General features: G+C 44.7%; 1 long non-coding RNA gene and 1 other non-coding gene across 2 annotated transcripts in view; both read left to right on the top strand.

Moving 5' to 3' along the window:
- LOC114809160 overlaps positions 1-23,629 on the top strand; it is a 120,876-nt gene that overhangs the window by 90,703 nt on the left and 6,544 nt on the right. The gene's annotated exons all lie outside the window — the stretch shown is intronic.
- Positions 6,629-6,766, top strand: LOC114809545. The gene has a single exon (XR_003757322.1). It is a non-coding gene; the product is annotated as a small nucleolar RNA SNORA7 (small nucleolar RNA).

The raw sequence follows: 23,629 nt of genomic DNA, 5'->3' as shown, positions 1-23,629 counted from the left end.
GAGAAACAGATGGTTCTGACTCCACCCTCTGGCCACCACCACCTTGGTTCCGATGGCAACCGAGGAAGGAAAGATAACAATAACTGTGGTAATCGTTAAGCGCTTACTATATGCCAGGCGCTGTACTAAGTGCCGGAATGGTTACAAGCAAATTGAGTTGGCCACAGTCCCTGCCCCATGTGCGGCTCACACTCTCAATCCCCATTTAACAGATGAGGTAACCGAGGCAGAGAGAAGTGAAGTGACTTGCCTAAGGTCACACAGCAGACAAGTGGCAGAGCTAGTGTTAGAACCTGTGACCTGCTGACTCCCAGGTCCCAGGCTCTATCCATTCAGCCATGATATGATATTTGTTAAGCGCTTACTAATGTGCCGGGCACTGTGTTAAGCGCCGGGGTGGATACCAAGCAAATCAGATTGGACACAGCCCCTGTCCCCCGTGGGGCCTCACAGTCTCAATCCACGTTTTACGGATTAGGTAACTGAGGTCCAGAGAAGTGAAGTGGCTTGCCCAGGGCCACACAGCAGAGAAGTGGCAGAGCTTGCTCCCAGTGCTGGATTCCTAAGCTTTTCAAACACCCCCTGCCATCCGATTGCTTAGATAAGTGTAGCCTGGCCCTTGGTGTGGTAGTTTAGCTTTTAGGACAGGAACGGGCCACTTTGAAACACCGATAACCCAGATTTATAAGATGTATTTCTTCTAAAGAGCACAGAGCACTTTAATAATAATAATATTGGTATTTGTTAAGCGCTTACTATGTGCCGAGCACTGTTCTAAGCGCTGGGGTAGACACAGGGGAATCAGGTTGTCCCACGTGGGGCTCACAGGCTTCATCCCCATTTTACAGATGAGGTAACTGAGGCACAGAGAAGTTAAGTGACTTGCCCACAGTCACACAGCTGACAAGTGGCAGACCTGGGATTCGAACTCATGACCTCTGACTCCAAAGCCCGTGCTCTTTCCACTGAGCCACGACAGATTTCCTTAACTACCCTTTCAACATCCCAGTGCGGTAGAGAGGGGCAGCTGGAAAAAAGCAAGAATGTGTGTGTGTCTGTGTCTCTGCCACTCGTCAGCTGGGTGACTTTGGGCAAGTCGTTTAACTTCCCTGTGCCTCAGTTACCTCATCTGTAAAAGGGGGATTAAAGCTGTGAGCCCCACGTGGGACAACCTGATCACCTTGTATCCCCCAGCGCTTAGAACAGTGCTTTGCACATAGTAAGCACTTAACAAATACCACCATTATTATTATTATTGTGTGTGTGTGTGTGTGTACGCTTATGCAAATGTGATTTACTCCAGGTCTCTCTGTCCAGCATAACACCAGGGAATTCTGATGCCAATCATGTGCTCTGCCGCTTTGAAAGCTGGTGCCCTCTTTAAAATAGACATCACTCTTTAAGTCAGAAAATAGAGTACAGACATTGGATGAAGCTTTCTCCAGACCTGTGTACTGAGCACTTACTGGGTGGGCAGAGCACTGTATTAAGCACTTGGGAAAGTACAGCGTCAGGGATGCATTCTCATAAAACCGCCGTAAGGAAAAACTCATCCAGTAAATGATCAATAATTATGATTGATTGGCAATATGGTGTCTGAGGCTATGAGCATGCTCATGATAATGTCTTCTGTCATGGTGTCCTGCTGCATCTGGAGAAGCTTGCATTGTTGCACGGTTGTTCTCTAATTCTGCCTCGCTAAACACACAGTGAAAACGTGCATTATGGCAGACCCTAGTGTGAGTATGGCCTGGAGGAGAGAATGTGAGCCTGGAAATCAGAGGATCTGGGTCCTAATCCTGCCTCTGCATGTTAGTTGCCTGCCATGTGACCTTGGGCAAGTCACTTCTCTGTGCCTCAGTTTCCTCATGTGTAAAATGGGGATTCAGTGCCTGACCTCCCTCCTGCTTAGACTGTGAGGCCCAACTGGGCCAAGGATTGTGTCCGACCTGGATTAACTTGTATTTACTTGTATCCTCTAGACTGTGAGCCCGTTGTTGGGTAGGGATCGTTTCTATCTGTTGCCAAATTGTATTTCCAAGTGCTGAGTACAGTGCTCTGCACACAGTAAGCGCTCACTAAAAATGATTGAATCAATGAATGAATCTACCCCAGTGCTTAGAACAGTGCTTGACACGTAGTGCTTAATAAATACCATAACGATAATTGTGTTCTGCATGCAGCTGGCGCTCATTTAATATCGTTGATGAGGTTGATGGTTCAAATATCCCATTACATTTCTCATCGATATCTCTATGAGCTCTTACGGGGAAGGGGTTATTTCTGATAAGTGAGGTACACCATGAATGCTGTTGAATCGTTACGGGGAAAACCTTCCTGACCCTAACTCATGATAGGGAGTGTGTATGTACTTTGAATCAATCAGTGTTATTTATAGAGTGCTTGCTATGTTCATTCATTCAATAGTATTTATTGAGCGCTTACTATGTGCAGAGCACTGTACTAAGCGCTTGGGATGAACAAGTCGGCAACAGATAGAGACAGTCCCTGCCGTTTGACGGGCTTACGGTCTAATCGGGGGAGACGGACAGACAAGAACATACAGAGCACTGCACTAAGTCCTGGGCAGCGTAATAATAATAATCATCATCATGGTATTTGTTAAGTGCTTACTATGTGCCAAGCACTGTACTGTACAAGGTAATCAGGTCATTCCAAGCACCTAGTAATAATAATTTTGGTATTTGTTAAGCGCTTACTATGTGCAGAGCACTGTTCTAAGCGCTGGGTAGATACAGGGTAATCGATCAGGTTGTCCCACGTGGGGCTCACAGTTAATCCCCATTTTACAGATGGGGTATCTGAGGCACAGAGAAGTTAAGAGACTTGCCCACAGTCACACAGCTGACAAATGGCAGAGCTGGGAGTCGAACCCATGACCTCTGACTCCGATGTCCAGGCTCTTTCCACTGAGCCACGCTGCTTCTCTAAACCCTTTGCACAGTGGTCTGCACATAGTAAACCCTCAATAAATACTACTGAATGAATGAATCCCACATGGGACTCACAGTCTTACTCTCCATTTGACAGAGGAGATAACTGAGGCCCAGAGAAGTTAAGTGACTTGTCCAAAGTCGCACACCTGACAAATGGCGGAGCCGGGATTAGAACCCATGGCCTCTGACTTCCAAGCCCATGCTCTTTCCATTAAGCCACACTGCTTCTCGTGGTTCTCGTGCTTCTTGTACTGAACAACAGAGTTGGTAGAAATGTTCCTTGCCCATAAGGAACTTGCAGTCTGGATGGGGAGACGTCCACCACTTTTTTTAATTGTCCTTGTTAAGTACTTACTATGTGTCAAACGCTGTTCTCTGAGCTAGGGTAGCTATAGGTTCATCAGGTTGGCCAGTCCTTGTCCCACATGGGGCTCACAGTCTAAGTAGGGGAGAGTAGGATTCAATCCCCATTTTACAGTTGAGGAAATTGAGGCACGGAAAAGTGATGTGACTTGCCGAAGGTCACACAGCAAGCAATTGGCAGAGCCGGGGTTAGAACTCAGGTCCTCTAACTCCCAGGCCCATTCTCTTTCCACTAGGCAATAATGCTTCCATGCTGCTTGTTATATGTGTCCCTGGACCTGGTCTGTATTCCAACACATAAGGTTCAATAAAAATCCCTTTTGTTAGAATCCTGGGGATTTTCAAGGTGATGATGCTCTATGAAGAATCGTCAACGTGCTGAAATACGAAGGAGAGGCTTTTGCTCCATATTGAATGAGGTCACCCTCGCAGATGGAGCCATGAAAAATGGCAAAACTCCTGGATCTGATGGAATAGATCTAAAAGCAGGAAAGGATGGTCTGCTTAAGGGCCTGCCAGACACTTGAAAACATACGCAAACACTGATGAAATGCCCTAGGATTTCGAAGATGCATCCATTATCACCACCTTCTAAAAGGAAGGGGAGACAGCTGAATGTGGAAACCACTGAAGGATTATTCTCTATGCTGACTAGGATGATAACTCCAGAGTGGGAAGAAAGGTTAAACATCTAAATTAGTTCTCCCTCGTATCATCCATGTAGCACCATGGAGCTCTCTTTACTTCCTACTCCCCAGCCTGTATTCTCGGTTCCCCACAGTGGTACCTCACTCCTAACAATCTCGGCAATGTTCCCTTTCTCTTCCTGTTCCCCTTGGCTGGACTCTTTCCCTGACCAGATCCTCCAGACCCCCTCCTTCCTCATCTTCAAAACCTTCCTAAGTAACAATAGCATTTATAGGACAGCTATTAGGTGCAGTGCCCTATACTAGGCTCTTAGGAAGTACAGAATAAACAAGTGACATGATTTTTGCCCACAAGGAACTTACGCTCTAATGAAAGACAAAAACATAAAAATTTTTAGAGTGGTCAAAAAAAATTGAGCACACAGGTGTACCTGATTGAGAAGGAGGGTGTAGATAAACCCAGAATGGCTAGAAATGGCCGAGGGAATGATGTTACTCAAGGTGCCAGGTTCCTAAAATCCCACCTCCTCCTACAAGCCTTCCCTAATTCTTATCATTGTGAGTGGAATCAACTCAAAAGCCACTTGTAACTTTTATGCATTTATTCATTCTCTCCTCAGTACAATGTGTATATATTTATGTCAAATTGTAATTCAATTATTTATTCCTACTCCACTGAAATATTCAAATTTGAACCATTCGTGGTCAGGGGTTGCATTCTAAGTCCATCGGTTATACTTTCCTAAGATCAACCGATCAATCAATCAGTGATATTTATCAAGTGTTTACTGTGTGTAGAGCACAGTGCTAAGCACTTGGGAGAGTACAGTAGTGCAGTTGCCCACAAGGAGTTTACAGTCTAGAGAGGGAAACCAACATTAAAATAAATTACTGATATATACATACGGGCTGAGGGCCTGGAGGTAGGTGTCTATCAAAAGGTAGAGATCCAAGTGCATAGGTGATGCAGAGGGAGAGGACGGGGGAAATGAGCACTTAGAGAAAGCCTCTTTGAGTGGATGTAATTTTAGGAGGGCTTTGAAGGTAGGGAGAGTGATGGTCTCTGATACATTCATTCAATAGTGCTTATTGAGCGCTTACTATGTGCAGAGCACTGTACTAAGCGCTTGGAATGTACAAATCGGCAACAGATAGAGACAGTTCCTGCCTATTGACGGGCTTACAGTCTAATCGGGGGAGACGGACAGACAAAAACAATAGCAATAAATAGAATCAAGGGGATGAACATCTCAGTAAAACAATAGCAATAAATATAATCAAGGTGACGTATATCTCATTAACAAAATAAATAGGGTAATAAAAATATATACAATTGAGCGGATGAGCATAGTGCTGAGGGGAGGGGAAGGGAGAGGGGGAGGAGCAGAAACAAAGGGGGGAAAAGAAAGCTTAGCTGAGGAGAGGTGAAGGGGAGTAGAGGGGGAGCAGAGGGAAGAGGGGAAGCTCAGCCTGGGAAGGTGTCTTGGAGGAGGTGAGCTCTAAGTAGGGCTTTGAAGAGGGGAAGAGAATTAGTTTGGTGGAGGTGAGGAGGGAGGGCGTTCCAGGACGGCGGGAGGACGGTGAAGAGAAGTTCCAGGCCCCAGGGAGGAGGTGGGCAAGGAGTCGATGGTGTGATAAATGAAATGGAGGTCCAGGGAGTAGATTGGCAAGAAAGGAGTGAAGAGTGTGGGCTGGGTTGTACTAGGAAATCAATAAGGTAAGGTAGGAGAGGGAGAGCTGATTGAATGTTGAAAACCGAGTGTAAGAAGTTTCTATTTCATGTGGAAGTAGATGGGCAAGCACTGGAGGTTCGTGAGGGGAGACATGGAATGAATGGTCCCAAGACTTTAATACAGTGCTTTGTGCCCATTGGACACAGTAAATATTGCTACAATCTCACAACTTCCTTTCATCTCTAGGCTGTAAGCTCTCTGTGGGAACATATTTATCAACTCTGTTGTATTGTACTCTCTGAAGCACTTAATAAAGTGCTCTGCACAATAAATGCCATTGATTATTATCACGAGCTTCTATGGGGTTGAGATGGTCATCTTTTCAAGAGGATAAAGGACCCTTTTTTCCTCTTTATGTTAGTACCTGAGACTTAACTCTTCACCCAGATAGGGGTGAAGAGATTCAGCCACCTTCAGAATCCACGAATCTCTCTCACACAGCAGAAACATCTGCCCTCATCAAACACTAAGAACCATAGTGATTAATCAAAGGGCCATGAGCAGTTCTTGTAGGCAATGCTGCAGATCAGTTTATATTCTCTCACTGTCCCTTAAGACATGACTTGAAAATTTGTTCCCTGTTCTATTCTGAGTTGTGGTGTAATATACAAATCTCTCATATGCTGTCTCTTCCAGACATGACTTATTCACAGGGAAAGTCATGTAAAATAGACTTACAGGAGTTACTAAGTCTCTAGCCAGTCGATTTTCTATCACTTCAATAACGGATCTTAACACTCAAAGCTTTTGAAGGATCCAAATCTAAATCAACCTTCTAAGCATACTGTTCCTAGCTATAGATAGCATTGCGGATGGAATTTTATGGAAAATGAATGTTATTTGGGGAATCAAAGATTCTATTATTAAAATGGTTTCCTGTGGTGTGTCCTCCTTCCTGGAAGAATTAGGCCTTCTTAAAAAAGAAATGCCCTTCTCAGGATCACATCTGGAGAGTTTCCAGTACTCTATCAGTCTCAGGTATGGGAGGGAGAGTCAAGCAGAGGCATACCCATTCCATTCCTAGCTTGGCCAGTGGCTAGTGAGTGGAAGGCAATCTGCTACAAGTCAAAACTCCCCTGTGCTGGACAGCAGCAGCATTGAGACAATGGGTGGAGGAGACTCAAGTTGACTACGCGGAAGAAGGCAATGATAAACCACATCCGTATTTTTACCAAGAAAGCTCTATGGATACACTACAGAATGATTGCAGATAGAGATAGGGGCATTCTGGGAGAGATGTCCATGGAGTCGCTATGGGTCGGAGATGACTCGATAGCATAAGACAAGACAAAGAAAGAAATGAGTCTAGAGGATTCCAGAATAATCTGCGGGGGTAAATAGAGCTGAAGATGGTTGAGACCAGGTAGCCATGTCTAGGGGTCATTTTGGATGATGGATGCCTTGGTTGTGATCTGTGCAGTTTCTCAACAGATAAAGGAAGTTAGAACTACCAAAACAGATTTCCCATGTGTTTGATTGGACTTTACTAGGCTGCAGACTTTACCTGGACTTTAGTTGGATTGGACTTTACTATGCTTCTCCCACTCTTTTCTGCATCACCTTGACTTGTGCCCTTCATTCATCCTCCCTCCCATCCGCTCAACACATATGTCTATATCTGTAATTTATTGATGCGTATTAATGTCAGTCTCCTCCTTAGATTGTGAGCTTGTTGTGGGCTGGGAATGTGTCTGTTTTCAAATTGTACCCTCCCAAGAGTTTAGTACAGTGCTTTGCACACAGTCAGCACTCAATAAATGCAACTGAATAAATGAATGAATGCAGATCCATTCAAATCCTTCATACCTACCACCTTAACTCTATTTCTAATAAAACAGTTTTGTCCTGGCAAGATAGCTGTCTTCGAGCCTATTGTAACTGAAGATTTGTGGTTGCCTTAGCCCTTGGAAAGTCGATTTGATTCAAAGGAATCTGGCTCAAAAGTATAGCACCATTAATTAGAACTACCAATCAATGATATTTATTGAACACTTACTGTGTCCAGAGCACTGTAGTAATCACTTGAAGGGGTACAATACTATAGAATTGGAAGACATTCCAATTCCCTGCCCAATAGGAGCTTACAGTCCAGCGGGGGAGACCGACGTTAATATAAATCAATAAATTACATTGTCATTACAATAATAGAGGTGAATCAAAGATATCCTTCACCTGTTTTGGTGGTTAAATTGAAGAGGAACTGGAGGGGGAAGAGCACCAGGAATGAAAAACTGAATCTGTCTCGTTAATTCAGCAGGCCACTCGAAGTGGGTTTTCTCTAAAGGATTCTGGGCCAATCTCTCCTAAACATCTTCTCCCAGGACATTTATGAGAGCCAGTGTAAACAACAGTAACCTTCCTTATAAACCTGCAATGGATACATCGGGGGACTCCAAATTAATGAGGGGATCAATGGACAAGAAATGTTTGCTCTCCTTAAACATTCCGAAGGAAAATGAAAACTTTGAAAAAGCAGTCAGTGGAGGATCTTTCATTTGCTCCAGTCGAGTTAACTTTCTTCTGATTTTTCTACTCTTCTCGACATGTAGATTCAAAGGGCCCTGGGACCCACAATCGAGAAGTCATTAGGAAAGCAGTGGTCTGTTCGTTTGGGAGAATACGTATTCCATGCTTCCTTAGAGAGTTGTTAAAGAAATGAATGTGTGTTACCCTTACACAGCTTTGATTAAGGCCATGCCTGTTTTCACTGTTGGCACACTGGATTCCAAATGGCAAAATTATGTAGAATTTATTGGTTAGTATAAAAAACTGCACGTAGTTAATGCTGACAGATTCTGGAACCGAATAATCTCATTTCAAAATAAGTCTATCCCACGTTTAGGAAAAAATAAGCACATTTTGAAGATCTGTCAATGTTCTTTACCAGTCTGTCTTGCCCATCAGAGGTTTGGCTGAAAGTACAGAAAGTGGAGCAGGGAGAGGGAGAAAAGTGAGAAAGGAGGGAGGTTTTGAAGGACTAGGGAAACATCAAGGGCTTGTTGGTCATCTTCTTCAGGGTGAGTCAGCTTACCTCACTTCCCAGGTCCTTTCCTCTACCCTCTTCTTTCACAAATGGAAATCTGATATGTAGCAAGAGGAAAGCCAGAGTTCTGATGCTCCTAGCTGGGGTTTTGCTGGGGTATCCACCTACCAGATAAACTGAGGGGAAGGAGATCGCAGGAGACTCTGGTGGGATTTGTTGGATGAAGTATTTTGAGAACTGGAGGAGAGAAATGAAAGAACATTCTGGACTAGTCATCTGGTATAAATTATTACTCACCCCAAGTGAAAGGGTGAATGGTTCTATATCCATAATATCATAAAAATGATGTACCCCGGGGGAACCTTTTCCCTCAGGCTCCAGAGTTGCCTGCTGCTGTCCAGAGAAGCTTGCTGATGTAGGAATATACACTGCCAAAGGAGAGGGGATGTAGGTTTATGCATTAAAAGGCAGGGAACACCTAATGATGCCAGGTGGAATGCCAGGAATGCAGATAAGGGTGTCTGGTGGAAGGCCAACTGTAAGATGAAAAGATAGGTTTGAGAAATATTGACCACCCAAAAAAGACCCCAGAGGGGACTTGGAAGCAAAAACCCACCACAGGTTCTAGCTGAACCCAGTTGAGACCAGGTGATGGGGGTCTATGGAGAGGAGCATTCATTCATTCAATAGTATTTATTGAGCGCTTACTATGTGCAGAGCACTGTACTAAGCGCTTGGGATGAACAAGTCGGCAACAGATAGAGACGGTCCCTGCCGTTTGACGGGCTTACGGTCTAATCGGGGGGGACGGACGGACGAGAACGATGGCAATAAATAGAGTCGAGGGGAAGAACATCTCGTAAAAACAATGGCGACTAAATAGAATCGAGGAGATGTACAATTCATTAACAAAATAAATAGGGTAACGAAAATATATACAGTCGAGCGGACGAATACAGTGCTGAGGGGATGGGAAGGGAGAGGTGGAGGAGCAGAGGGAAAGGGGGAAAAGAGGGTTTAGCTGCGGAGAGGTAAAGGGGGGGTGGTAGAGGGAGTAGAGGGAGAAGAGGAGCTCAGTCTGGGAAGGCCTCTTGGAGGAGGTGAGTTTTAAGTAGGGTTTTGAAGAGGGGAAGAGAATCGGTTTGGCGGAGGTGAGGAGGGAGGGCGTTCCGGGACCGCGGGAGGACGTGGCCTGGGGGTCGACGGCGGGACGGGCGAGACCGAGGGACGGCGAGGAGGTGGGCGGCGGAGGAGCGGAGCGTGCGGGGTGGGCGGTAGAAAGAGAGAAGGGAGGAGAGGAAGGAAGGGGCAAGGTGATGGAGAGCCTCGAATCCTAGAGTGAGGAGTTTCTGTTTGGAGCGGAGGTTGATAGGCAACCACTGGAGTTGTTTAAGAAGGGGAGTGACAGGCCCAGATCGTTTCTGCGGGAAGATGAGCCGGGCGGCGGAGTGAAGAATAGACTGGAGCGGGGCGAGAGAGGAGGAAGGGAGGTCAGAGAGAAGGCACTAGCATGTCCAACCAACCAATTATGGAAGGACACAGATGGAGAAGAGGACTAGTAGCAGAAGAATGGGCCTGAAGGAGGTTGCATATAACCTATTTGGTTGTAATAGACTCTCTCTGGTTGCCACTGTCCCCGATAGAGATCACTCTTCATTTCGCGACTGGGGCGGCACCTCTCCTTGATTGGTTGGAAATAAACCTGCAAGCGCCGCTTCTGAGCACCTCCTCGTTGCAGTCTCGCAGTGCCCCACCCCAAATCTTCAGAGAATGAAGCCACTTCTTGCTGCTTGCGTGAACCTTCTCTGTGCAACCTTGCACCATCAGCTCTACAGGGGGGAACTTCTCTGGGGATTAACAGCAGACACCTATGTTTAGGTTGGTGGAAATAGCATAAAGAATCAACGATGTAAAAATCAAGTTCTCGGGACCAACCGAGAAGGATTTTGAAGGATTCAGAGGCAGCTTTGCAGGTTTAAGTTCTGAATGATGGGGGCTTTTTGCTGAGCACTTTTCTAGCACCATTTTAAAGTGCCAGTGCCTTCATCCTCCCTCATCTTAGATTGACTCCGTCGATTTCTGACCCTCAAATGGTTCAGACTGCTAAGGGTCTCCCAGAGTTTCCTAGTTTAATTATTAAGAAAGAAAAAAAAAAGCCTTTCAGCTGAGAAGGAAAGTCCCTAGAGTGAAATCCACAGTCTGGATGTTCTATTGATTGATTTTATAAAATTGCATCCTTCATGATCAATTTGCTCGAGGGCACAAGCAGAAAAATCAAACCCCTCCAAATAGATGAGAACAGCAGCAATTAAAACTGAACATTTTCAAAAACATTCACCTTAAGGCACTGACTCCTCAGGGAAAATCATGCCTCTTGTAAAGGCAGGCTGAAGGCACTCTAGCCTCAGGGAGAAAGCATGGGATGGGGACTCAGAAGACTTAGGTTTTAGTCCCAGCTTTGCCACTGGCCTGTTGGGTGATTTTGGGCAAAGTGCTTATCCTCTCTGGCCCTCAGTTTCTTCCTCTGTAAAATGGGGATCAGATACCTACTCTCCCTACCTCATAGGTGGTTAGCCCCTTGTGGGACTGGGCCTCTTTTAGATCTGATTAGGCTGTCCCTGCACCCAATACTTCTCAGACTATAAGTGCTAAATAAATACCCAAGATACTCTTTCGTTATAACAGGGGAATCTGGGTTTTATAAGAGCAGTGGAAAGGTTAGCCCTGTCAGGGCAAGATCCATTCTGCAGTTCTAGAGGGATGTCATTGTGTCAGGCAGCAAAGATTGATCGATCAACCCATGGTATCTGTTGAGCTCCTACTTTGTGTCATAGCATTATACTAAGCACTTGGGACAATATTGATAATAATAATGATTATTTAGTGCTTGGTATGTGCCAAACACTGCACTAAGCACTGGGGTAGATAGAAGTCTAATCAGGTTAGACACAGTCCACCCAGTTTTCTTTTTTTAAATGGTATTTGTTGAGGGCTTACTATGTACCATGCCCTGCACTAAGCACTGAGGTACTTGTCAAGTGCTTACTATGTGCCTAGCACTGTTTCAAGCCCTGGGGTAGGTATGAGATAGTCAGATTGTCCCATATAGAGCTCACAATCTGAATCCCCATTTTACACTTGAGGTAACTGAAGCACAGAGAAGTTAAGTGACGTGCCCTAAGTCACACAGCTGACAAGTGGCAGAGCCGGGATGAGAACCCACGATCTCTGACTCCTTAGTCCATGCTCTTTCCACTAAGCCACTCTGCTTCTCAGACTGAACATAGTCCATGTCCCAGCTGGGCTCACAATCTTAATCTCCATTTTATAGGTCACGTAACTGAGGTTCTCTGACTCTCAGGTCCATGCTCTTTCCACTAGACCATGTTACTTGTCAATTCAACAGAATTCAGAGACAGGCTCCTTCCCCTCAAGGACTTGACAGTCTAGTGGGGTTCAGCAGGGGGTGGGCATTGCCCCCTCCACGTCATAATGCTGTCGATTAGACTGTAGGCCCGTCAAACGGCAGGGACCGTCTCTATCTGTTGCCGACTTGTTCATTCCAAGCGCTTAGTACAGTGCTCTGCACATAGTAATCGCTCAATAAATACTATTGAATTGAATGAATGAATCCAACCCCTCATGGAATCAGAGACTGAGGACTTTTGCCCATTCGGGAAAGCGGAGAGGGAGAGGCTATTTGCCTCAGGTTGACGTAGGTTCCCAGACACAGTTCCCTTCTGGGGACAAATCACTGAGAGTGTGATGATGATGTTAATTTTAATGCTATGGAGGTAGCATTTTCTCCACTGATACATATTTTTTTATAGCCTAGCCAAGAGTAGTTTTTGATAACATTAATTTTTTTTATGGCTGCAAAAAAGATAGCTAGATATTTCCAGTAAGCTCATTATAGGCAGGGAATGTATCTGTTTACTCCTGTATTGTATTCTTCCAAGAGCCTAGTTCAGTGCTCTGCACACAGTAAGCGCTCAATAAATACGATCGAATGAATTGAGAGCTTTTACCTAGAGAATTTCTGTCTCGATCATTTATGCAAACAACTCGTGTCCCCATGTCCCCTGGACAAATGTGACACCTAACCAAAAGGCAGGACAGCAGCCCAGACAGGCTAGATTTCCCAGGATTCACTTTTACCAACTGTAGCCATAGGTAAGGGAACACTCTCAAGGAAGCGCACTTTGTGTTTTAAAGCATTTTTGTTCGGGAACACAGGAGTCTACATCTGCGTATCACTCCTCCAATCACCATCATCATCAGTGGTATTTATAGAGCTCTTACTGCGTGCAGAGTACTGTACTAAGTGCTTAGTAGCGTACAGTATAACAGAGTTGGTAGACAAGTGCCTTGCCCAAATTGAACCTGCAGTCTGGAAGGGAAGACAGATGTTAATATAAAAAAAAATCACAAATTTGTACTTAAGTGCTGTGGGCCATAAGTGCTTCCTCCACCAGCAGATTTATACTTTTATTTTTCAGGTAGTCCCCATCTTCTCAAGACGTTCTCCAGTTCCACTCTCAGGCTAGATAGGGTACTTGTGTTTCAGATGAGTCAGTACCTTAAGCAACCAAATCCCACAGCTGAGCAAGGCAATTCTGGTGGAGAACAAGGAGAGGGGACAGAGAACAGCAGGGAGGGAGCACCCTTTCTGGGTCTTTTCAAGAACTAAAGGAAAGGCGGAGGCCACATACGACATTTCACAAGCTTTGACACCAGCAGCTTTTGTTTCATTCATTCAGTCGTATTTATTGAGCATTTATTGTGAGCAGAGCACTGTACTAAGCACTTGGGAAAGTACAATACAACATTAAACAGTGACATTCTTTGCCCACAGTGGGCTTAAAGTTTTGCCCAGCCTCCCTAGAGGAGAATGTAGGTTGGAAGCAAAATTGATCAGGGCCTGCTCTCCCAGCTGTGTATTCTTTCACAACACTTATTACAGTGCTCTGCACACATGGAGTGTTTAATAAACACCATTACTGCTACTACTTTTTCCATTTCACACTCCAGAAGTCTTCCATCTGGAAACTGAGGTGGTAATTTCCCAGGGTGGCAACGGATGGCCACCCGAGAAGCGGAAACGTGTGAGGACCATGGGAAACAGCATGGCCTAGTGGAAAGAGGATGGGTCTGAGAGCCAGAGTACCTTGGTTCTCATCACGGCTCCCCCAGGTATCTGCTATGTGACCTTGGGTAAGTCACTTCACTTCTCTTTGCCTGATACCTCATCTGTAAAATGAGGAGTGAGAGACTGTGAACCCATGTGGGACACGGACTGTGTCCAACTTGATCATCCTGTATCTACCCCAGTGCTTAGTACAGTGCCTGGCACGTAGTATGCGCTTAACCAGTGCCATAAAAAACAAGACAGTAGAACCAAAATCAAAACTCACACATCTCCTTGGCTAAGGGCGGGGCGAGCCTCGCTGCCTCTTGGCCGATGACTTGTCTGCATGGGCCGGGACATTAAAATTCCACTCTAATTGCTAGGCTCATAACAATGGCATCTGTTCCCCGAAACACCACAATATTCAGGCTGGTCCAAGGAATCGTGATAGCTGTGTAATTATAGATGGCCCTCTAAACTGTAATCTTCTAGTTTATTTACAGCTGGGGAGCAGTCCATTCTTTATTTGGGGCAGCTGAGAGTTTGAAGTGTTCAGACAGACGACCGGCTGCGCTTCTCATTCCCTCCACGACCGTTATTGATGTGGAGCTCTGGGGGGACGGGCACGAATCGGTTATCGTTTTCCAGAGAGAGTTGAGCAAAGACGTGTCTCTTTACCGCTGGGATTGCCTGGATTCCACCGGCTTTCAGCAAGGGCCGCCCCTTCCCTCCCCTCGGTCTGCGGTGAGCCTGTCCCTGGTCGTGGATCTGATTTCTATATATTAGGGGCCCCGCCAAGAAATGGAAGAGGAAAGGCAGAGCACAGACTGGCAGAGCGAATGAGTTTCCCTGGCAGACAGTTCCACAATGGGAAGGACACCAAGGAGGCATTGCATCCATTCATCTCTCTTCTCATCCGAGGAGCGATGCCAGGTTCACGTAAATTTCCTTGATATTACTTTGGATTTGTACGGTAACTTTCCTTTTAGGGGCTCAGAGGGTTTGTCACAAGACTCTCCTTCATCTTCTCCAAACCACTGTGGAGTAGGTTGGGGGAAGCTGGTCTATCTTGGAGAAACAGAGGTACAGCAAGCTTCAGAAAGCCATGGAAGTCTCCAACCGAACAGTGGTATTTACTGAGGGCTTGAAATAAGTATTTGGGAGAGAACAGGGCAACAGAGCTGAGGGACCAAATTCCCTGCCCACAAAAATAATAGTAATAATAATGATGGCATATGTTAAGCACTTATTATGTGCAAAGCACTGTTCTGAGCACTGGGGAGGATACAAGGTGATCGGGTTATCCCATGTGGGTCTCACAGTCTTAATCCCCATTTTACAGATGAAGTGACTAAGGCACATAGAAGTGAAGTGACTTGCCCAAAACCACACAGCTGACAAGCGGCAGAGTTGGGATTTGAACCCATGACCTCCGACTCCCAAGCCCGTGCTCTTTCCACTGAGCCATGCTGCTTCTAGAGTCTGGACTAGAACCTAGCTCTCTGGAACCCTGCTTTTTAATAATAATATAATAATAATGATTATGATGGTATTTGTTAAGGGCTTACTGTGTATCGAGCACTTTTCTAAGCGCTGGGTTAATAGTAATAATAATAATGTTGGTATTTGTTCAGCTCTTACTATGTGCCGAGCACTGTTCTAAGCGCTGGGGTAGACACAGGGGAATCAGGTTGTCCCACGTGGGGCTCACAGTCTTCATCCCCATTTTACAGATGAGGGAACTGAGGCACCGAGAAGTGAAGTGACTTGCCCACAGTCACACAGCTGCCTAGTGGCCGAGCCGGGATTCGAACCCATGACCTCTGACTCCAAAGCCCGTGCTCTTTCCACTAAGCCACGCTGCTTCTCTATACAAGGTAATCAGGTTGTCCCACGTGGGGCTCAAAGTCTTAATCCCCATTTTACATATGAGGTAACTGAGGCACAGAGAAGTCAAGTGACTTGCCCAACGTCACACAGCTGATCAGTGGTGGAGCAGGGATTAGAACCCACGAGCTCTGACTCCCAAACCCGTGCTCTTTCCACTAATCCAGGCTGCATCTCTTTCTCTAGAGTGCACACTGTTAGCAAACTAACCATTTGGTGGAGTATTTTTAACCCTGACATTAGGCCCACCCAGAAATTCACAACCTGTGGACCCTGATCTCTAGAATGAAGATAAACTCGGTTCCAAAACTGGAGTAGTAGGAGTAGGTACTGACTTTGGTCTAAGATGGGTGACTCATTTTCTACCAAGTATCTTAAATCGTAGAGATGAAGGAAGCAAAGGGAATTGCTGGATAGAAAGGAGACGATAATCTGTATTGTTGTGATGAATATGGATCAGTGCATTTCCACTTAAACGTTTCCCATAGTATCACCTTCCTGCCTCTGGTCTGGAACGCCCTCCCTCTTCATATCTGACAGGCAATTACTCTCCCCCTCTTCAAAGCCTTAATGAAGGCACATCTCTTCCAAGAGACTCTCTTTTCCTTTACTTCCACTCCCTTCGCCTTCACTATGACTTACTCCCATTTTATCCATCCCCCTCCCAGCCCCATAGCACTTACGCACATATCGGTAATTTTATTTATTTAAATAAATATCTATCTCCCTCTCTAGACTGAAAGCTCGTTGTGGACAAGGAATGTATCGATTATAATGTTATATTTTACTCTCCCAAGCACTTAATACAATGCTGTATATACAAATGCTCAATAAATACCGCGGACTGACTGACCTTGGTATCAAGGGCCCCCCACTGTTTTTTACACACACATTTAAATATCCAGGAATGAGAGAATTAGCATCTGATTTAAACACTAAAAGCCAATTCTCTTTTTTTTTTTCTCCTCTCAGCCCCCCTGAAGCTCAAGAAACTGCGAGTTACAATTGGGCCTTCTCTCCCTATTGGATGAGTGAACTGATTCCAGGGACTTAAATTCTTGGCCCCTCAGTTTCCCAGTATAGTCTAGTGGAAAAAGTATGAAGCTGGAGTCGGGAGACCTGCATTCTAGTCCTAGATCTGCCACTGGCTTGCTGTGTGACTTTGGGGAAGTTTGTTAAGCACTGGGCCTCAGTTTCCCAATCTGTAAAATGGGGGGCAAAAACACCTCACAGAGATGTTGTGAGGATAAAATGAAATAACGGATGATAAAGCATAATTAGAAAAATAAAAGCCCTAGAGAAAAAGGTACTTTTATTGCCATTCTTCTTCATACTGTTATCCCTGTGTCATCCTGGTGGAAGAAAATGCTAAAAATCTTCTTTGCCCCCCACCCAAGACCCTGGAGATGGAAGCATAGCAACCTGATGCTCTTTCACTGGAGTATAATTCTCTGTCTATGTCTGGAATATTTAAACATTTTAGCATCAAAGAGAAAAGGTTTTTTTTGGGGGGGGGGCTTCCTCTCCCCATCTTCAAAACCCTTCTGAAAATCTATCTTCTCCACGAGATTTCCCCGGTTCATTTCTTCTTCTATCTAGGCCCAACCTCTTCATTATCACTACAACATAATAATAATGTTGGTATTTGTTAAGTGCTTCCTATGTGCCGAGCACTGTTCTAAGCACTGGGGGTGATACAGAGTAATCAGGTTGTCCCACATGAGGCTCACAGTCTTCATCCCCATTTTACAGATGAGGTAACTGAGGCACAGAGAAGTGAAGTGACTTGCCCACATTCACACAGCTGGCAAGTGGCAGAACCGGGATTCGAACCCATGACCTCTGACTCCCAAGCCCGTGCTTTTTCCCCTGAGCCCCACTGCAACATGTTTATACTGCCTTATGACCTTTTTCAGTCACTCTTTCTGTGTGACCTTGGGTAAATCACTTAACCACTCTAAGCCTCAGTTTCCCCATCTATATGATGGGAAAAAGATACCTGGTCTCACTTCCTCTGAAACTGGGAGTCCCACGAGGCACAGGAACTGCATCTGACCGGATTATCTTGCATGTACCCCACTGTTAAGCGCATAGTAAAGTGGTATTAGTATTATCACATTTTCTCCTTTCGGCAGAAGGTCAGTGATTCAAAACAGCACCCTTCATCTTCTGCCCACAGTTATTCACATTCTTCTTTGTGGCAGTAATTCTCTCTTCTGTTCAAACAGCGTCCTGTTTTTCTCTGACCCTCTTAGCGGAGACAGTGATACGGAACACACCCCATCCCTCTCTCTATCGGTCCTCTTCTGCAGCATTTAACTGGCAGTAAAATGGCTGCCTGCTCAGTCAGTGTCTCACCCAGTTGAGAGCCAGACTCTTTCTCACCCTGACACAGATCTCTAAGGAAAACTAGAGGGTTTTGTATAATATTGCCCCAGTCGAGAATGCTCGTGGATACAGTAATAAAGGTTGATTGCTTTATTTGCGAAAACTTGTATTACAGTTCTGTCAGATTGGGCCTGTCAGATTTTTGTTCTAAAGTGTCATGTAGAGCAGTCTAACGTACTGGAATACCAAGCCCAGGAAAATTATGAAATCAATAAACAAACCAGCAATCTTGAGCTACATTCCAATTAACTCCCCAAAGGAAAGCAATGTAGTGTGTTAAAAATTAATCCTAAAGGGAAGACAAGGAGCAAGTGAACTCAAGCAGCTTGGTAATGTTTTAACTAAGGAAATTCCCTCCCGAGTGGCTCCGTGAATCAGTGCTGAAAAATTTTACAGTCTGTGTCCCTTGCACCCAAGTGAGTTGGCTAATTATGGTGGTGTGTTGGGTTTTGTAATTAAGGCTGCAGAAGCCATTTCCACCAGCATCTAATATCTAGCATCTAATCTGAGGTGCGGTTCCTCACTGAGAAGAAAGCTGGATAGCAGGGGGATTTCTGCTCAGCGTGAAAAGGAGTTAATGGAATACACACGCTCTCAGACTTCTGGAGTGTTCACTGTGGCCGTGGAATCCGAGAACCCCCTTTTGGGATTGGGAAAGTGGCCGAATCCCATAGCCTTTGTTTTCTTTCCCACATAAATGATTTGAGAGTTAATATTCCAGTCCTTTCCTGCTGAAATCTCTCGATGCCTTCTTGGGAGTGAGGCCAAAGGGATAGCAAAATCCAGGCACTCCATGTTTCTTTCTAGAATGTGCTACTTCTAAGCCACATCCTGTCCCTGAATTCTTTCCCCTCTCCACCTCACGCTTCCTTTAAAGAAAATGGTATTTGTTAAGCACTTACACGTACCAGGCACTGTACTAAGCACTGGGTTAGGCACAAGCTAAACAGGCTGGATACAGTCCATGTCTTAGATGGGGATCACAGTTTTAATCCCCATTTTACAGAGGAGAGAACTGAAGCTCAGAAAAATTAAGTGACTTGCTCCGAGTCATGCAGCAGACAAGTGGTGGAGCAGGGTTTAGAACCTAGGTCCTTCTGACTCTCAGGCACGTGCTTTAACCACTAGACCATGCTGCTTCCTTTGACACCTTTCCCATCTTGCCCCAGAAGAGGTAGCTCTGATAACAACAATCTAGTCCCACACGATCACTTCCAACATCTTGGAATTTTACCAAGCCAAACTTCTGATGGTGGCAACTTGACTGATTCTTCGTCAAGGATGTCATCTGTACAGGGACTGCTATGATGATTGATTATGGGTCATGTATGCATGACACCCTGAGGGGACTTTCTCCGCCCTTTTCAAATATATCAGGTGATTGGAATTTGAATTGATCAAGGTAACGGGTGGACTGACTGAACGTATCACTTCCAAAAGGAGAGTTCCCTGGATCTTCCTGACTCTCTCTCTAAGGTTCAACACTACTGTCTCTTTCTCAACCCTTTAGGCTAGCTCTAAAGCCTCACCTCCTTCACTACTTTTTTCTCCCATTAGCTAAGACCATGGCAACAACTAGGGAGATGTCCCAAAGCCCAGTGGGTTTTCATGGTCGCCACCATTTTCAGCTCTTGGAAAGAGCTTGATATCCAACTGAATGCCAGCAAGTGGCTATTCTCATGGGTGCTTTAGCAGTGTAGCTAGTTAGTGAACATGATTACTGGATGACTATTGACTGATCCCTTGATCTATTTTGCAGCTGGTCGATTGCTGATATATCATTCATTCGCTAATATTTATTGAGCATTTACTATGTGCAGAGCACTGTACAAAGAGCTTGGAATGTACAATTTGGCAACAGATAGAGACAATCCCTGCCCATTGATGGGCTTACAGTCTAATCGGGGGAGACAGATGGACAAAAAGCAAGACACCTTCATCACGATAAATAGAATCAAGAGGATGTTCACCTCATTATATTTGTCAATCACTTACTATGGGCCAAGCACTGTTCTAAGTGCTGGATAATCTGGTTGAACACAGTTCCTGTCCCACATGGGGCTCACAGTCTAAATAGGAGAGAAAACAGGTAGGTATTGAATCCCTATTTTGTGATGGAGGAAATTGAGGCACATAGAAGTTGCAAATTTCCCAAGACCATACAGAGAACAATCAACAGAGCCAGGATTAGCACCCAGGTCCTCAGGTTCCTGTGCCCAAGATTTTTTCACTAAGCCATGCTGTTTCTCTTTTATGGTACATCTCCATTTACCTCGTACGGTACAGCCCTTTGTCAGAGGTGAAGGGAGGGGCTTGCAGGCTTGCATGGGAGAGATGAGAAAATGGAGGGAAAAACCCATGACAGAGTTGGGGGAGAGGCAAGGATGCGAAGTGAAGATGGGTGTTTACTGCTAGAGTCCTCAGGAAGGATCAACATACCCATATTACGTCTGATGAAGTATAAGTTGGCTTCCCTATCATAGAACCTCTCCAACTCCACAAAAATGGATGGATGTAGCCGTATTACTTATCTATCATTTATTGAATAGTCATTTCTGGGTAGTCATTTTGGTAAAAATAGGCTGTCTGACCCAGCAAAAGAGGAATCAGCAAAATAGACCGAGAAGCAGCAACTGGACAGGAGAACCAGAAGAGATCTGAACTGGTAAATCTGAAATGGGTTATTGTATCCAGGATATGACATTCGGGACATTCCTCTCCCTCCCTCTCCACCTCCCTCTCTGCCTCTCCACCCCAACCCCACCATACATGTTATTGCAGAATTTGTAAGTACAGGATGTGTCTGAGTACATGTTAGAGCGACGTGTGTCTCACCATGACGGTTGCATAGAGGGCTAATGGGAAAACCACAGAGCACAAGACCTACCCTCAAAAAGTTTCTCATCTAATGGGGAAGGTAAGACAAAGGACCACTTAGCACACACAGAGATGTTTATGTACCACAGATACGGATGCACAGGGCAGAGAGGGTGGCAATAGCAATTTCAAATGAGTTATGCACGTTTTGGGGTTCAGGCTGTGTGTGTCAACTTCATAGGGAGGGCCTCACTGTAGCAAAGTGTATAGGAGATGGAGGCGAGTGAGGAAGATTGGGAAAGTAGACGCTGAAGACAGAGTTCAGGATCTCTCTTTCATGCTATATCAGATCCCCGCTTATTCCTGAGCTGGCCCTTCCTGATATTTAATATTTATTCCTCATGAAGACATATGCCTTACTAAGACATATCCTTCAGTAGGAGAAGCAACAGCAAGAAATTTGGAGTTATATTTGATTTGTAGAGCTGGCCTAGCCTCGTAGTCTATCACAACACTGTTTCTTCTGTCGACCATGTTAATGATCAGAAAACCTTAGAGATGCTAACTGAACCAAAGATTTTTTTTTTATCCTCCTGGCTGTGGCTGTGCGCTGGATTACACAGGTCCAAAGTGGCATCTCTGACTGATGACTCAAGCACTCTATTCCAATCTGTTCAAAGTTAGGCGACGGCAGTCATTTTTTTTTAAGCCTTGTCATATATAAAAGCAATTGAGTCAGCAGGCACCAGTTGTCTGGCACTGCAACTCAATTGCAATTTCACAGGGTTTAGCAGACGGTCTATAAAAGTTCTTTCCCTCCACCGAACCTCCACAAAAAAGACAACAACGCCCCCACTGATACCCAAAAAAAGACTTTGATTTTACCATGTCGAAACCTGGTATGGAATCTGAAAATGTCCCGGAGCTATTTTCAAAGTTTTAAATTAGAAATGGCAGATAGAGAGGTTTATGTTGAGAGTTTATCAACCGGGAAAATAGCAGGGAAGATTAGTAAATCTGCTGGCACTTCATCCATGGTTGGAAAGTAGTCGAGGGGTCAGGACAACCTATTGGAGAGAGTAGGGAGTCTAACCATCAGGGATTCTAACGCTACCTGTGCCAGCGACTAAATTGTTGGGTGACTTGGATGAGTTGTTTAATCTCTTCATGCCTTTAAAAAAATTTTTTACAAAACCAAATGGATAAAAATACCTGTTCCTTGTAAACCTCACAGCAATGTTGTGAAATGAAACAAATGGCTGTCAAGTACAGTGTGCTCTTGCGATCAGATATTACTGAAATTAAAGGGGTTTTTTTCTTAATATTTTATTTAAAAAGAGCAAGGGGAGGGTTGTGTTTTTCCATGAACTTGAGATAGGGAACCTCCATGGCTTTGGTGTGAAGTCTAAAGTAAAAGTTCTCAGCAGGGGAGGGGGCACCAGTGTTTTCTTTAGTTTATGTGTAGCTGGTTCAAGCACCGTCCTCCTATGTGGCTTCCTGTTTTTCAGATCTCTATTTTACTACCTCTCTGGGAAAAAAAAATAGCAGTAATAACAATAATTAAAGTAATTCTTTAAGTGTTTTAAGCATCCTAAAGGCATTAATTAATCCTCCAAACTCCCCAAAATGCTTTTTTCGTGAAAGGATTTCCAAGCACTTTAAAACACGAATTAAGCCTCACAAAGTGCTCTCAGGAATGGTTAAGTATCATTTACTTCATTTTAACAGTTCAGATCTGCATGGTAATCTCCTACCTACTGTTTATTTAACTCCCATCTTTAAGAAGCGCAGAGCCTTTTACAGACATTAACAAATCAATCTTCTCCTTCAACCTCTTCCCCAGCACACTTAGTCCAGATCCTGAGTGAGGTGAATGTTGTCAGGGATAGACGATGGCCAGGTGCCACAGGTGACACTCTCGTTAGGTAGGCACTGAAGAGTGGGAAAATAAGGTCTGAGTAAATGACTGGTCAGGGAAAATTGCTGGGAGACTGGGGAATGAAACCTACTGCTCTGACTGCCAGGAGCACACCTAGTAAAGCAAGGCTGCTCCAATCATTTGGTCCAATTCCCCAGGAGCTCAGAAAGCCTAAGACTGAAGCATCAGTCATCCCCTTTTGTTAACGTAAGGCTGGGGAAGCAGGGCTTGGTGGTCAAGGGGGAATGAAACAATTTGTAAAGGATCAAATCAAAAGCGTCCTGGCGGTGGAAGCAGCAGCAGAGGGCTAGGTCTCTGTGAGCTCTGGGAGGTTTATATTTTTTATTATTGGTGGTTGTACGATGGTTATTAAAGCCACAGGAAAGGCCAACATGAATCTACAGCTATAGATTTTTTTTTTTCTGATGGAACCTGACCTCATGAGATTGCTGTTCATTACAAGCTAAGGAGGGTGGAAAAAAAAAAAAGAATTGCTGTAGTTATAAACACAATTCATATAATTGTCTTTTGTTTTAAATGGAGAGTGTTAATTATGGAAAGGTATTAAAAAACAACAGCAAAAAACCCAGCTCCACAACATTAGCCGTTCGATCCTATGGCAGCCCTGTAATGGTTAGCAGCATCTCCTTGAGATTCATAAGGCCCTGGGGCTACTCACTGGGCTTCAGGAGGTAATAGAGAGCTTATATTGCTTCATAAGTGCATAGCTGAGATTCTGTGTGCAAAGTCTTATTTTTGAATCCGTCTTCTGTACTCCGTGCGAGTCCTCAGCTGCAGATTTCCTGCT

This window comes from Ornithorhynchus anatinus, chromosome 2 (assembly GCF_004115215.2).
Source record: "Ornithorhynchus anatinus isolate Pmale09 chromosome 2, mOrnAna1.pri.v4, whole genome shotgun sequence".
Classification (NCBI taxonomy): domain Eukaryota; kingdom Metazoa; phylum Chordata; class Mammalia; order Monotremata; family Ornithorhynchidae; genus Ornithorhynchus; species Ornithorhynchus anatinus.
This window is presented reverse-complemented; position numbering and strand designations above follow the sequence as displayed.